Genomic DNA, 13,630 nt, shown 5'->3' on the forward strand with positions numbered 1-13,630 from the left:
CAGCAAAGAAATATCTGTTGAATACATGTAGGAATAATTGCATACAACCTCTAGGCCTGTGTTCATAAAGCGTCTAAGAGTTTTGACTTAGGATCAGGTCCCCTTGCCCATATTATCTTATCCATTATGATTTAAAAGCTAAACTGATCCTACATCAGCACTCCTACTCTGAGATGCTTTATGAATAAGGTCCCTGACTGACCTCTATGGTACTGTCATACTTGGCCAATGATCTACTCATGTATTACACTAGCCTACCCAGTAGGAGGTTTCTATTCTATGTCATAGACATGGAGCATTCATTCAGTCGATTCAATATGTTGGGAGGCTCCCACTGTGTCCCAAATGTCACCCTTCAGCACCTGGTCAAACGTAGTGCACTATAAAAGGCAATAGGGTGCCATTTGGGACACAACCCTCTCTGTTCAACAGGAATATGATTGATACTGCATAATGATGATCCAGCCTGTTGCTGGATGCATTATTTCCCCCCATCACTGGAGAAACTAAACTTAATTTGTTAAAGTGACAACTGCAATCACAATTAGTGGCTTCTCAACAAGTATGTCTTTGTCTGAACCAGAGACGACATGCCAGAAATCATCGTAATAGTTTTCCATGGAGAGAACTGTCATTATTATTATTTCAAACTAATGTAGAGATCTCTCTAGCCACAGTGTGTAATGAGCTTTCAATAACAGTTTAGAATGAGCTACCTGAACTCGTTCAATTACTTAAAATGTGATAATAGAACTTTACCACAATTTTGTTCATAGTTCAACATAACTTTTATATTGTATGTGTACTACAGTATTAACCTGCATTTTCCTGTTTTAGTGAAAGAAGAAACCAAAAGAGAAGCATGTCACATCTGTAGCAGAGTGTCCTCTGGACAGGAAATCTATCAATAAACCAATTAGGCACATTTGGGCAGACTTTATACAACATTATAAACAGTAATGCAATGGGTGTTTGGATCAGTCTAAAACTTTGCACATACACTGCTGCCACCTAGTGGACAAAATATACATTGCACCTAAACTGCAATAATACATTGTGGCCTTTCTCTTGCATTTCAAAGATGATGGAACAAAATGCATGTTTTTTTTCTTTGTATTATCTTTTACCAGATCTAATGTGTTATATTCTCCTACATTAATTTCACATTTCCACAAACTTCAAAGTGTTTCCTTTCAAATGGTGTCAAGAATATGCATATCCTTGCTTCAGGTCCTGAGCTACAGGCAGTCAGATTGGGATATGTCATTTTAGGCAAAAACTTTAAAAAGGGTCCGATCCTTAATAAGAGGTTTTAAGACTTTTAACCAAGGGTACACTTTGTTACTTTTAGGACATGTGGGGTTCCATTTTATTATTCACATTTTTTAAAGTCTTCACAGTGAGAGAGTACTTATCTCTTCCATGAAATAGGCTACCATGCAGCTTTCCTACCAGCAGTGATTCAGATGTCAATATACAATCTTTATTGTTCGGGGCCCTCATGCCGTTCTCACTAGTGCTCTGCAAGCAGGAATGGAGCGATGTGGTTGGTTGATCACGATGAGCTCTTTGCAGAATAGGGTAAAGCTGGCACCAAGACTGGCACTCAGGACAGATGGCACACATAGTTCACTAATACAAAGGGGAGGACACCCAGCATCACTATCATCCTCTTTCCTTGTCCAGCACCATCCAAGTTCCAAGTGACAAAAAAACTAATGTGGTGCACAAACAAATTACCTTTCAATGGAAGACACAAGGGCTTAGAGTGTCAAACCCTCAGTAGATGATTTAATCAAATTGTCTGGACAGGATTCACTCAAGAACTGTGTTACATGCCATTTTGCCATGGCCATTTTGGATATCATATGATGGCTCCGCTTAGCCTGGCTGACGCAACTCACAGCGAAGAAGAGCTGTCTAGGGTGTCTAGGGCTTCAATGGTTTGAAATGTAATTATTGAAGGCACTTTACCTTTTTTTACAATATAGACCTATAGCAATATCAGTAATGCACTAGGATAATTCCAAATGATGTGCATTGTAGCCCTGGTCAGGTGTATGGCAAAGATGACCTGAACAGTCCCTCTTCTGGTATGGCCATGTACGGACACGATACATTCTTTTCACTTCGATACGAAGTGATTTTCATAGGAGGTTGGGAGAGCATTTTTGCTAACCCTTTTCCTAACCTTAATCGCAGGGGGCTTTCACATATAGTCCTTTTTTTAAAGAAATTATCTCAGTCCTCTTTAAAGTGAACTCTGGTGTAAAAAAAAAAGCAAAATAACTCTGTTATCTTTTGTATTGACACTGCCCTTGCCTTTGAATGAGGACTCAACTCCTTTGCCAGTTCACTTCACCTATTTTGTGGTCCGAGTCCTCTTTGAATTCACATTGCTCTGTTTAGAAAGGAACCAAGATCTTTTTCCAACATGCACTCTGGGTTTTTATAAAGTGGAGGACAAGCCATTCCATCAGAATGTGTTAGATATGGGCCTCCCGGGTGGCGCAGTGGTCTAGGGCACTGCATCGCAGCGCTAGCTATGCCACCAGAGACTCTGGGTTCGCGCCCAGGCTCTGTCGCAGCCGGCCGCGACCGGGAGGTCCATGGGGGACGCACAATTGGCCTAGCGTCGTCCGGGTTAGGGAGGGTTTGGCCGGTAGGGATATCCTTGTCTCATCGCGCACCAGCGACTCCTGTGGCGGGCTGGGCGCAGTGCGCGCTAACCAAGGTAGCCAGGTGTACGGTGTTTCCTCCGACACATTGGTGCGGCTGGCTTCCGGGTTGGAGGCGCGCTGTGTTAAGAAGCAGTGCGGCTTGGTTGGGTTGTGTTTCGGTGGACGCATGGCTTTTGACCTTCGTCTCTCCCGAGCCCGTACGGGAGTTGTAGCGATGAGACAAGATAGTAATTACTAACAATTGGATACGACGAAATTGGAGAGAAAAGGGTGAAAAAAATATATATATATTTTTTTTTAAGAATGTGTTAGATATACCTAAACTCCGCAAAAAAAAGAAACGTCCTCTCACTGTCAACTGTGTTTATTTTCAGTAAACTTAACATGTGTAAATATGTGTATGAACATAACAAGATTCAACAACTAAGACATAAACTGAACAAGTTCCACAGACATGTGACTAATAGAAATGGAATAATGTGTCCCTGAACAAAGGGGGGTCAAAATCGAAAGTAACAGTCAGTATCTGGTGTGGCCACCAGCTGCATTAAGTACTGCAGTGCATCTCCTCCTCATGGACTGCATCAGATTTGCCAGTTCTTGCTGTGAGATGTTACCCCACTCTTCCACCAAGGCACCAGCAAGTTCCCAGACATTTCTGGGGGGAATGGCCCTAGCCCTCACCTTCCGATCCAACAGGTCCAAGACGTGCTCAATGGGATTGAGATCCGTGCTCTTTGCTGGCCATGGCAGAACACTAACATTCCTGTCTTGTAGGAAATAGCGCACAGAACGAGCAGTATGGCTAGTGGCATTGTCATGCTGGAGGGTATTGTCAGGATGAGCCTGCAGGAAGGGTACCACATGAGGGAGGAGGATGTCTTCTCTGTAACGCACAGCGTTGAGATTGCCTGCAATGACAACAAGCTCAGTCCGATGATGCTGTGACACACCGCCCCAGACCATGACGGACCCTCCACCTCCAAATCAATCCCGCTCCAGAGTACAAGCCACCGTGTAATGCTCATTCCTTCGACGATAAATGCGAATCCGACCATCACCCCTGGTGAGACAAAACCGCGACTCGTCAGTGAAGAGCACTTTTTGCCAGTCCTGTCTGGTCCAGCGACGGTGGGTTTGTGCCCATAGGCGACGTTGTTGCCGGTGATGTTTGGTGAGGACCTGCCTTACAACGGGCCTACAAGCCCTCAGACCAGCCTCTCTCAGCCTATGGCGGACAGTGTGAGCACTGATGGAGGGATTGTGCGTTCCTGGTGTAACTCAGGCAGTTGTTGTTGCCATCCTGTACCTGTCAGGCAGGTATGATGTTCGGATGTACCAATCCTGTGCAGGTGTTGTTACACGTGGTCTGCCACTGCGAGGATGATCAGCTGTCCGTCCTGTCTCCCTGCAGCTCTGTCTTAGGCATCTCACAGTACGGACATTGCAATTTATTGTCCTGGCCACATCTGCAGTCCTCCTTGTAGCATGCCTAAGGCACGTTCACGCAGATGAGCAGGGACCCTGGGCATCTTTTTTTTTGTGTTTTTCAGAGTCAGTAGAAAGGCCTCTTTCTACTTAAGTTTTCATAACTGTGACCTTAATTGCCTACCGTCTGTAAGCTGTCAGTGTCTTAACGACCGTTCCACATGTGCATGTTCATTAATTGTTTATGGTTCATTGAACAAGCATGGGAAACAGTGTTTAAACCCTTTACAATGAAGATCTGTGAAGTTATTTGGATTTTTACGAATTATCTTTGAAAGACAGGGTCCTGAAAAAGAGACGTTTCTTTTTTTGCTGAGTTTACTTACATTTTTTACCCCCCTTTTTGTAATATCCAATTGCGATCCAATTACGATCTTGTCTCATCGCTGTAACTCCCCAATGGGCTCAGGAGAGGCGAAAGTCGAGTTAACAGTTGTTTTGAGCGTGGCAAAAATCACGCTTCATTGACAGCAAGTCCAATGTTGAATGCTTATCATTTTAAACTAGGAAAATAGACCCTTATTCTTATATTTGGTACCACACAGTCACTCCACTGAATAGCGGGCTAATAATTGCTTTGCAATGCTTGCAGTTAGCCACTGATTCCTTCCAAAACACTCTTTGTTGAATTTGCGATTTCCAACTTGTTGTATCCAATGTCCAATGGCCGATGAGCACTGATACGTTTTATCTCTAATTTCTCTTCATTATTTCTCTTCATATGACAAGGATTAAAAAGGATTTGCCAGTAGATTGTGGACTTGATTCATCATGATGACTGCTAGCTAAGATTTTGAAGGTATGATGTTGACAGTCCAATCAAAGCTACTGTAGGTATAACGTGATTTGACGTAATTTTATCTGTGTCCAATGACCTTGAGCCTTCTTGGATGGGCACTTCTGATGTAATTCTATGACAGCACCCAAGGGGCTAGAATTTTAGAGTTCTACCTTTAGACTTGATGGTGACGTAGTGTCCCCATGAGTGACAGAACACTGAGCCAATCACGCTGCAACGCTCCGTATTTTCTGCTTGCTTCCTCAACCACCACAGAAAGCACTGAGCTAGCCTGCATTTTGGAGCTAGAAATCAAGAAATCAAAAAAGAGACCATTTATTAATAACTCAATGATATATATATATATATTTTTTTTTACATTTGTTAGTAAAACGTTTACTGTTGACAGGAGAACAAGAGGAGACAATAGGACGAGGTGGATAATTTTATAATAAGGCAGTTTAATTACATGTAAAGATATCTTAGTAAAATCTTGCAGCAAGGCTCTTTCAGTCTGACTCCTAGTGAATCGTCCGGGAAAGAGGCAGTTTCCAGAAATGTTCAGTACTATATAGTCAACAAGCAAAGTAGGTAGATCTGCGAGTCCGGCCTTCCGGTTGGTCGATCTGGGTCTTGGGTAGTCCTGATCAGGCCTGGTGTCCACGTTCCATTGGTTCCTGAGAGTTCTTTGTCCTGAGGTCCAACCATGGGTTGGGTGTGTCTGTGTGATTTTCATGGGGGAGGGGAATTGTGGGTGCCGTGTATATGTCCTATGTGTCCAGCATATGTCCAAGAGAAAGAGGGGGTGTGTATGTTGTGTCAACTTATAGGTAATGTTGAGAAGTTGTTAAAACAAGTTACCAATATCTAATACAATTTCTTACAAATTGCTTGCAAACTGATATGTGACACATATTAATGCCATTTTATTTCTTTTTTATAATAATTTTTTTCTAAAAATGTGGGACTCAAAACAGGTGGGGCTCTGGCCTGCCCTGAACGACAGGTTGCCACTGAGTAAACTACATTTAGCCAGCAGCATACCACACTGCCTCCCACTGTTGGTTTGTCTCTGAAGATAAGTAGGGTTGGTCCTTGTTGGTCCCTGAATAGGAGACTGGAAGTGGTGTTGGAGGACCAGTAGTAGGCACTCTTTCCTCTGGGCAGTGATTGGGGGCATTGCCCTGTGTATGGTGCAGTCTTCCAGGTGTCCTGACTATCTGTGGTCACTAAAGATCCCATGGCACTTTTCATAAGAGTAGGGGTGTTAACCCCAGTGTAAATTCCCAATTTGGCTTTTATACCAGCATCCAATGGGTTTATTCCTCTCCCCTGTAACTATTCCCCAGGTCGTTGTTGTAAATGAGAATGTGTTCTCAGTCAATTTACCTGGTGAAATAAGGGTGAAATAAATGTTTTTAAAAAACAACTTTTGACCAGAGCTCAACACTATGAAGGGAACAGAGTGCCGTTTTGGGAAGTAATTTATGAGTTTACACTGTTATTCTCACTGAGAAGACCAGTCGATGATGACCAGGGTAGACTGCGTTTAGTGTCCTGTGCCGTAAAGTGGCATATTTTGCGTCGTTTGCATTTTTCCCTAATCATATTCATCATCCCGTTAACTAGTTGGATTCCAAAGTGCTTCTAGAAGTAGCCATACAGTCTGATTTCATAACTTTGCCCATGCGCCTCTGTGAATCTATCAGGGCGATTGAGAAGGAACCTGCAAATAAGCATTTTGTTCGACGGTGTAAGGCAGGCTATACCATGTCATGTGTATCTCGTACGTACGACTAATACAACTTCAAGCTAGATATTTTACACTGCTTGATTCAACCATTACTTGGCGAGTGGTGTGTGGCAGCCTCGGTTATCTTCCCCGAACCTGTCTGTCTCTCGAGGGACCATCTATTTAAACAGCCCAACGCGGGATACAGACCAAGGGGCTGCCTTTCGATGGCTGTTTAATTTGTATGTGAAACGGGCCGGAGGACATTCCCAATTTAACCTGGTAGCGTAATTTATTGCTGTATAACAAGTCGTGGAGCGATACCGCGGTTGGACCAGTGCAGTCAAGGTTGTTAACGTGAGTATCAAATAATCTACTGTTTTACCGAATGACTCATATCATCCTGGGGCTATCTTGCCGCATCATCGTTGTGGTTTAGTAAGCTATAATGTGGGCTTGTCATCGAAACGGTTTTGACTTCTGACATATTGTTGGCATGTTATCATTTGTATTTTTGGAGGATGACTTTGATCATGCAGTAGCACCAATAACGTCCAGCATGTAATTTCGCTACAAACCAACGTCATGGCATCATGCACCTGTAATGATACAGTATGAAGAAAACAAAAAAAAATGCTTTTTCATTAATGTCCTGCGACTGTTTAGGGAAGTGTTTATTCATTTGAGTACTGTCTTTTAAATCATTTTAAGGAGTCAACGTTATGGGACCTTAAATGTAATCAATGGGAAGATAAAAGAAAATACAAACCAATGGCAATTTAAAACAGTGCAGATATAACCAACAGAAAGTTGTGGTGCAGTAATTCCCTCAGAAAGCGATCAGTGGGCGTGTCATTTCCTAGTGGTGTCACTGCTGAGGTCAGGCTTCTCTCTAGTTTTTAATAGAATATAATAGTAGGACCTTTTCCGCTCCCCCTGTTACCTCTATAATACAGCACAGGTAATAAAATGGACACTTCTTTCTCATGTCAAAGGACCGCTACAGACTCTGTCTAAGGTATCCAATCATTTGCGCTGTCTTTGCCCAGCCTGGTCTCATAGACTAAACGTAAAATAGTAAACGCAAATCTGTCATACTCAAAATAGTATGCGGTCAGGTATGGTTACATAAGACAGATGGTTATTAACACTAGAACCGCTGGGGCCTCGAGGGACACGCCTTCTAGCTAACGAGCAGTCATTCTGACTGCAACATTCTAACAGTGTAATTAATACATTTCATATATGTGACTAGTTTCAGGAAACTATGCATATGTCACACATCACTACTTCACAGGAGTAGCATTTGAACATAAACATTTATTTTTTATCAAAATGCAAACTTTCATGTGCCATAATAACAAACTTGTATTCCATCCATAAATACTAAATCAAATTGGTAAATTACGAGCCTAGTTGGTTTAGCCATGGAAAAGGGCAGGAACCTTCCCACTAGCCATGATTGTCTGAGATAATGGGCGGGCTGGACATGCCGGGAGATGAAGTTGGATTGGTCTGCCATGTAGCATGCTTCTGTCTATAACGTGAGCTGTTCAGTATGTGTTGACAGTCCTTTCTACCATGCTGTTTCTTAAAGATATAATGTTAGCCATTGAGTACTACAAAAGGTTTGCTACTTTTCTCAACAACATTGATGCCCTGAATTTAGCAGGCGCTATCGACAGATCAGTTGGAAAAAGTGATGGGCTACTTTCTGTACACACCACGGTCAGTGTGAATCGGAGTGACTAGACACAACGCTGGTCGAACAAGATGTAGCTACAAACAAAATGGAGTTAAATGGTTCCAGTCTGCCATGAAGCGTTCATCTATGGATATGGGGAAGAGGCTAGCTACATTTTCAGATATAAGTTTCTAATTTTGTCAGAAAGATGTTTTTATTGCAAGTTAAAGCTTACTGTTAGTTAGCTAGCAAATGTTAGCTTGCTGGCTCGCTAGCTAATGTTACGTGTATGATCTGTGTAGTAATATTATTTGAATCAGAAATCAATTTGCATTGCTAGTTATAGCCTAATATTAGCTAGCTAACATTGAACCTAGGAGAATTGTTCAGCCTTTGAGTAAGGAAGCGAGTGAAGCCATACCCGATCACTAACCTGGAACTGGATGTCTTGTCTTACCATAATTTCTCTTCTGCTTGAGTCGAGCATGGATCGTGTTCTTTGAGACGAGCTCTCAAGTTGTGGAGAAGGACTACCTGGTCACATTATGCAGAGTCTGGAGTAACCTGCTGGGGCTGTAGCACCATATCCAAGGGTCCTCGGAGGGGACGACTCAGGTTCAGCTCTGCAGGTGTGACTCCAGTGGACTCTTGCACAGCAGAATTCAGGGTAAATCAAAACTCGTGAAGGTGCTTGCCCCAGTGTTTGTGCTGGGTCCCTACATAGGAAGCAACCTTTGTCTTCAAGGTTTGATTAACTCTCAGTGAGGTTGGTCTGTGGGTGATAGGCCATGGTCAACTTCTGTCTCAAGTTTCATCTTTGGCAGGTCTCCTCAAAGAGATCAGAGACGAATTGGGAACCTCGGTCAGACAGGATGTAATCAGAGGATCTCTTTCGTGAGGATGTTAGAGACGGTCCTCGCTGTGGCCTGACGCTGGGAAAAGAGCTCCACCCACTTTGAATAGTAATCAACACAAACTAGCATGTACACATTCTTATTGGAGCTTATAGGAAATGGACCCATCAAATCCACTCCTAACATTTCCTAATGTCGGGAAACCACTGTTTGCTGCAACTTGACAGCAGGCTTTCTACCTTCTGGTTTGTACATTTGACAAACCTGAGAGTTTCGGATGTGTGACTTCACATCCATGCTCAGATGTGGCCAGTACAGTAATGCTTGCAACCGCTTGTAGGTTTTGAACCTGCCCAAATGACCAGCTAATGGGTCTTCATGGAAATGTTGCAGCAGTTGAAGGCGTAGAGGTTCAGGTATGTACATTTGGTGGAGTGTTCTTTGAGGTAGTTGTACAACTCGGTAGACTTTGTCTTCAATGATGGTCAGCTTGGTGGTAGGATTGACCATATTTTCTCCATCTTCCAGGATAGTCTGTGCAAAGCCTGTACTTCTGGATCATCCTGTTGGGCTATCCAAATGGCCTCATCAGAGATGGGAAAGTCAGTTTTGGGTGAGTCTCGACTGACAGACAGGACGGTAGCACATGTAAGATGAGGGCCACCATTAACACCAGCAGGAGCTCTGGATAAGGTATCTGGAACAGTGTTGTATTTTCCTTTCCTGTATTCTACTGCAAAGGTGAACTCTTGCAACCGTAGAGCCCATCTGATGAGTCTGGAACTTGGTTTGTTGGTCTTTAACACCCACACAAGGGAGGAATGGTCAGTGACCACAGTGAAGTGTCTTCCCTCCAGGTAGTACCTCCACTTTTCCAAAGCCCAGACAACTGCAAGGCACTCTTGCTCGGTTGTGGAGTAGTTCCATTCTCCTCCATTCAATGTCTGACTGACGAACGCTAGCACTTCTTCAGTGCCAAGTCCAATCTGTTAGACTAGGACAGCCCCAAGTCCAACATCACTTGCATCAGTGTAAACAACAAAAGGGCAATCAAAGCTGGGATGACCCAACATGGGAGGTGTGACAAGGTGTCGTTTCAGGGTTTTAAAGGAGGTCTGGCACTCTGCCGTCCATCGGAATTCCGCTCATTTTTGCTTCAACGCGTTGAGTGGTTCTGCCACCTGGGAGAAGTTCGACACAAACTGATGGTACCATCCAGCCATCCCAAGGAACCGTTGAAGGGCCTTGAGTGTGGTTGGCACAGGGAAGTCTTGTACAGCTTTGGTCTTTTCAGGATCCACATGAAAGCTATAAAAATACACTACGGCCAAGGAACTTCAAGGAGACTTGGCAGAAGTTTATCTTCTTCATGTTCAATGTCAGACCAGCTTCTCTTAGCTCGTCTAACACTGCTTGAAGATCTAGAAAGTGTTGTTCTCTGGTCTGGGAGTAGATTATTATATCGTCCAGGTAGACAAAACAGATCTTCCCTTTGAGCTCACCTAACGCAATCTCCATGAGTCTTTGGAAAGTGACAGGTGCATTCTTTAATCAAAAAGGCATCACCTTAAAGGAAAACAAGTCCTCAGCACAGACAAAAGCAGTCTTGTCCTTGCTTTCCTGGTCCATCTCAACCTGCAATAGCCACTATTGAGGTCAAGGGTAGTGAACACAACAGTGCTAGACAATGACTTCAGGATCTCTTGGATGGTGGGAAGAGGATAGGCATCAGTCTGGGAAACATTGTTGGTCTTCCTATAGTCCACACAAAATGACCACCGGTCTTTTTTTGGATGAGGAAAACAGGAGCAGCGCAGGGAGAGGAGGAACGTTCAATTATTTCTTGTGTCAACATATCATTAATGAGTCCCTTTTGGATGATTTAGCTTCGCTGGGGACAAACGATATGGCTTCTGCTTGATTGGCATTTCCTGTGTAAGGAATATCTTGTGCTTCAGGAGCCCGGTGCGTTCCCATAGGAAAAACAGCATGTGTTATGTAGAAGAGCATAATGCATTGCATGCGTTTATCTATATATGGCGATGTACATGATGTAATATTGGCATACGTTTGGTTGTAGTGCGTAATAGTATCCGGTTTTCTCTTTATTGAGTCCCTGTCCATGGCAACTGTCGGATGCATTGTGCTTATGACGTTCTTTCTTGCCTTGCATCGGTATAGTGTGAGTGTTGTCTTGTCAGCCCTGCAAAATGACCTCCAGCAGGCCACAAATGTGCATGTGTCTGCTCAAACGGTCAGAAACAGACTCCATGAGGGTGGTATGAGGGCCCGACGTCCACAGTTGGGGGTTGTGCTTACAGCCCAACGCCGTGCAGGACGTTTGGCATTTGCCAGAGAACACCAAGATTGGCAAATTCGCTACTGGCGCCCTGTGCTCTTCACAGATGAAAGCAGGTTCACACTGAGCACATGAGCACATGTGACAGACGTGACAGAGTCTGGAGACGCCGTGGAGAATGTTCTGCTGCCTGCAACATCCTCCAGCATGACCGGTTTGGCAATGGGTCAGTCATGGTGTGGGGTGGCATTTCTTTGTGGGGCCGCACAGCCCTCCATGTGCTCGCCAGAGGTAGCCTGACTGCCATTAGGTACCGAGATGAGATCCTCAGACCCCTTGTGAGACCATATGCTGACACATGCACATTTGTGGCCTGCTGGAGGTCATTTTGCAGGGCTCTGGCAGTGCACCTCCTTGCACTAAGGCGGAGGTACCGGTCCTGCTGCTGGGTTGTTGCCCTCCTACGGCCTCCTCCACGTCTCCTGATGTACTGGCCTGTCTCCTGGTAGGGCCTCCATGCTCTGGACACTACGCTGACAGACACAGCAAACCTTTTTGCCACAGTTCGCATTGATGTGCCATCCTGGATGAACTGCACTACCTGAGCCACTTGTGTGGGTTGTAGACTCCGTCTCATGCTACCACTAGAGTGAGAGCACCGCCAGCATTCAAAAGTGACCAAAACATCAGCCAGGAAGCATAGGAACTGAGAAGTGGTCTGTGGTCACCACCTGCAGAATCACTCCTGTTTTGGGGGGTGTCTTGCTAATTGCCTATAATTTCCACCTTTTGTCTATTCCATTTGCACAACAGCATGTGAAATTTATTGTCAATCAGTGTTGCTTCCTAAGGGGACAGTGTGATTTCACAGAAGTGTGATTGACTTGGAGTTACATTGTGTTGTTTAAGTGTTCCCTTAATTTTTTTGAGCAGTGTATATATATATATATACTGTATACTGTATATAGGGAAGGTAATCAGGGAAGTGATGAGTCCAGGTGAGTCTAATGATGCTTAGGTGTGCGTAACAATGGTGACAGGTGTGCGCCATAACGAGCAGCCTGGTGACCTAGAGGCCGGAGAGGGATCACATGTGACAGTACCCCATCCCCGACACGCGGCACCAGCCGCAGGATGCCGACCAAAATGACGATCCCGGGGGTCAGGAGCGGACTGCTCACCTCTGCTGAGGCGCGGGAAACCTGTCAGTCCGGCTGAGACGCGGGAGCATGGCGACCTAGAGCACCGGAGAGAGCATAAGTGACGGTACCCCCTTCCTGGTGAGTTCGGCTCCAGCTGCAGTACGCCAACCAAAGGGACGATCCCGTGGATCAGGAGTGGACCGGTCACCCCTGCTGATGCTCGGGAACCGGCTGAGGCGTGAGAGCCTGATGAGCCGGCTGAGACCTCCCCGGTTACCCGGTTTAGGCACGGCAGCCTGTTCACCCAGCTGAGGCACGGCAGCCTGTCGAACCCGCTGAGGCACGGAAACCCGTCGAGCCAGCTACGGCAGGGGAACCAGTCGAACCCGCCGAGGCATGGGAATGGTGCACAGGTGTGCACCATAATGAGCAGCCTGGTGACCTAGAGGCCGGGGAGAGAGCACACGTGACACACAGTGGTAGAATTGCCCGCCCTGTTCTTCATTCACAATTGGTGATTACATAATTATGCATTATCCGCTTCCCCTCACTCATCAACTCACCCATTCTCTCCCTTTCTCCCCCATCATACTTTACTTCATTTATTTCATCTGTTGTTATATGTGTGAAAATAGTTTCAGAATAGTTCAGTTTCGAGAAAATGATTGGGGTGATTATCAACTGGCCACTGCACCTTCCAATGTCAGGATAATGAGCGGAGCAGGCCCTACTGTCTGGAGAAGGAGGCGTAAAGGGGAAAGTCATTTAAATAAAACTGGTTATAACAGCAGTTCTGTTTGTGATATTATGATTCTAACAACGACACTGTGTTATATAGACTTATTTGGGAAAGTCAAGGATGAAGGGGGCATGCCTTTTAAAAATGGAAGAGTAATAAAATGAATTAAGAAATGAGCAGTCAAAATGACTGCTTTAGCAGTTATAGTGTTGAAGGAAAACTCCCACCCAAAA

At 44.7% G+C, this 13,630-nt stretch overlaps 1 protein-coding gene across 4 annotated transcripts in view; it reads left to right on the forward strand.

The window, feature by feature from the left end:
• Window positions 1-6,564: 6,564 nt before the first annotated feature.
• LOC129819581 (plectin-like) overlaps window positions 6,565-13,630 on the forward strand; it is a 181,250-nt gene continuing 174,184 nt past the window's right edge. For all 4 annotated transcript variants that reach the window (XM_055875942.1, XM_055875943.1, XM_055875944.1 and 1 more), the window contains exon 1: window positions 6,565-7,036. The gene's annotated coding sequence lies outside the window, so the exon portion shown is untranslated. The remainder of the gene's footprint in view (window positions 7,037-13,630) is intronic.

This window comes from Salvelinus fontinalis, chromosome 22 (genome assembly GCF_029448725.1).
Source record: "Salvelinus fontinalis isolate EN_2023a chromosome 22, ASM2944872v1, whole genome shotgun sequence".
Taxonomy (NCBI): domain Eukaryota; kingdom Metazoa; phylum Chordata; class Actinopteri; order Salmoniformes; family Salmonidae; genus Salvelinus; species Salvelinus fontinalis.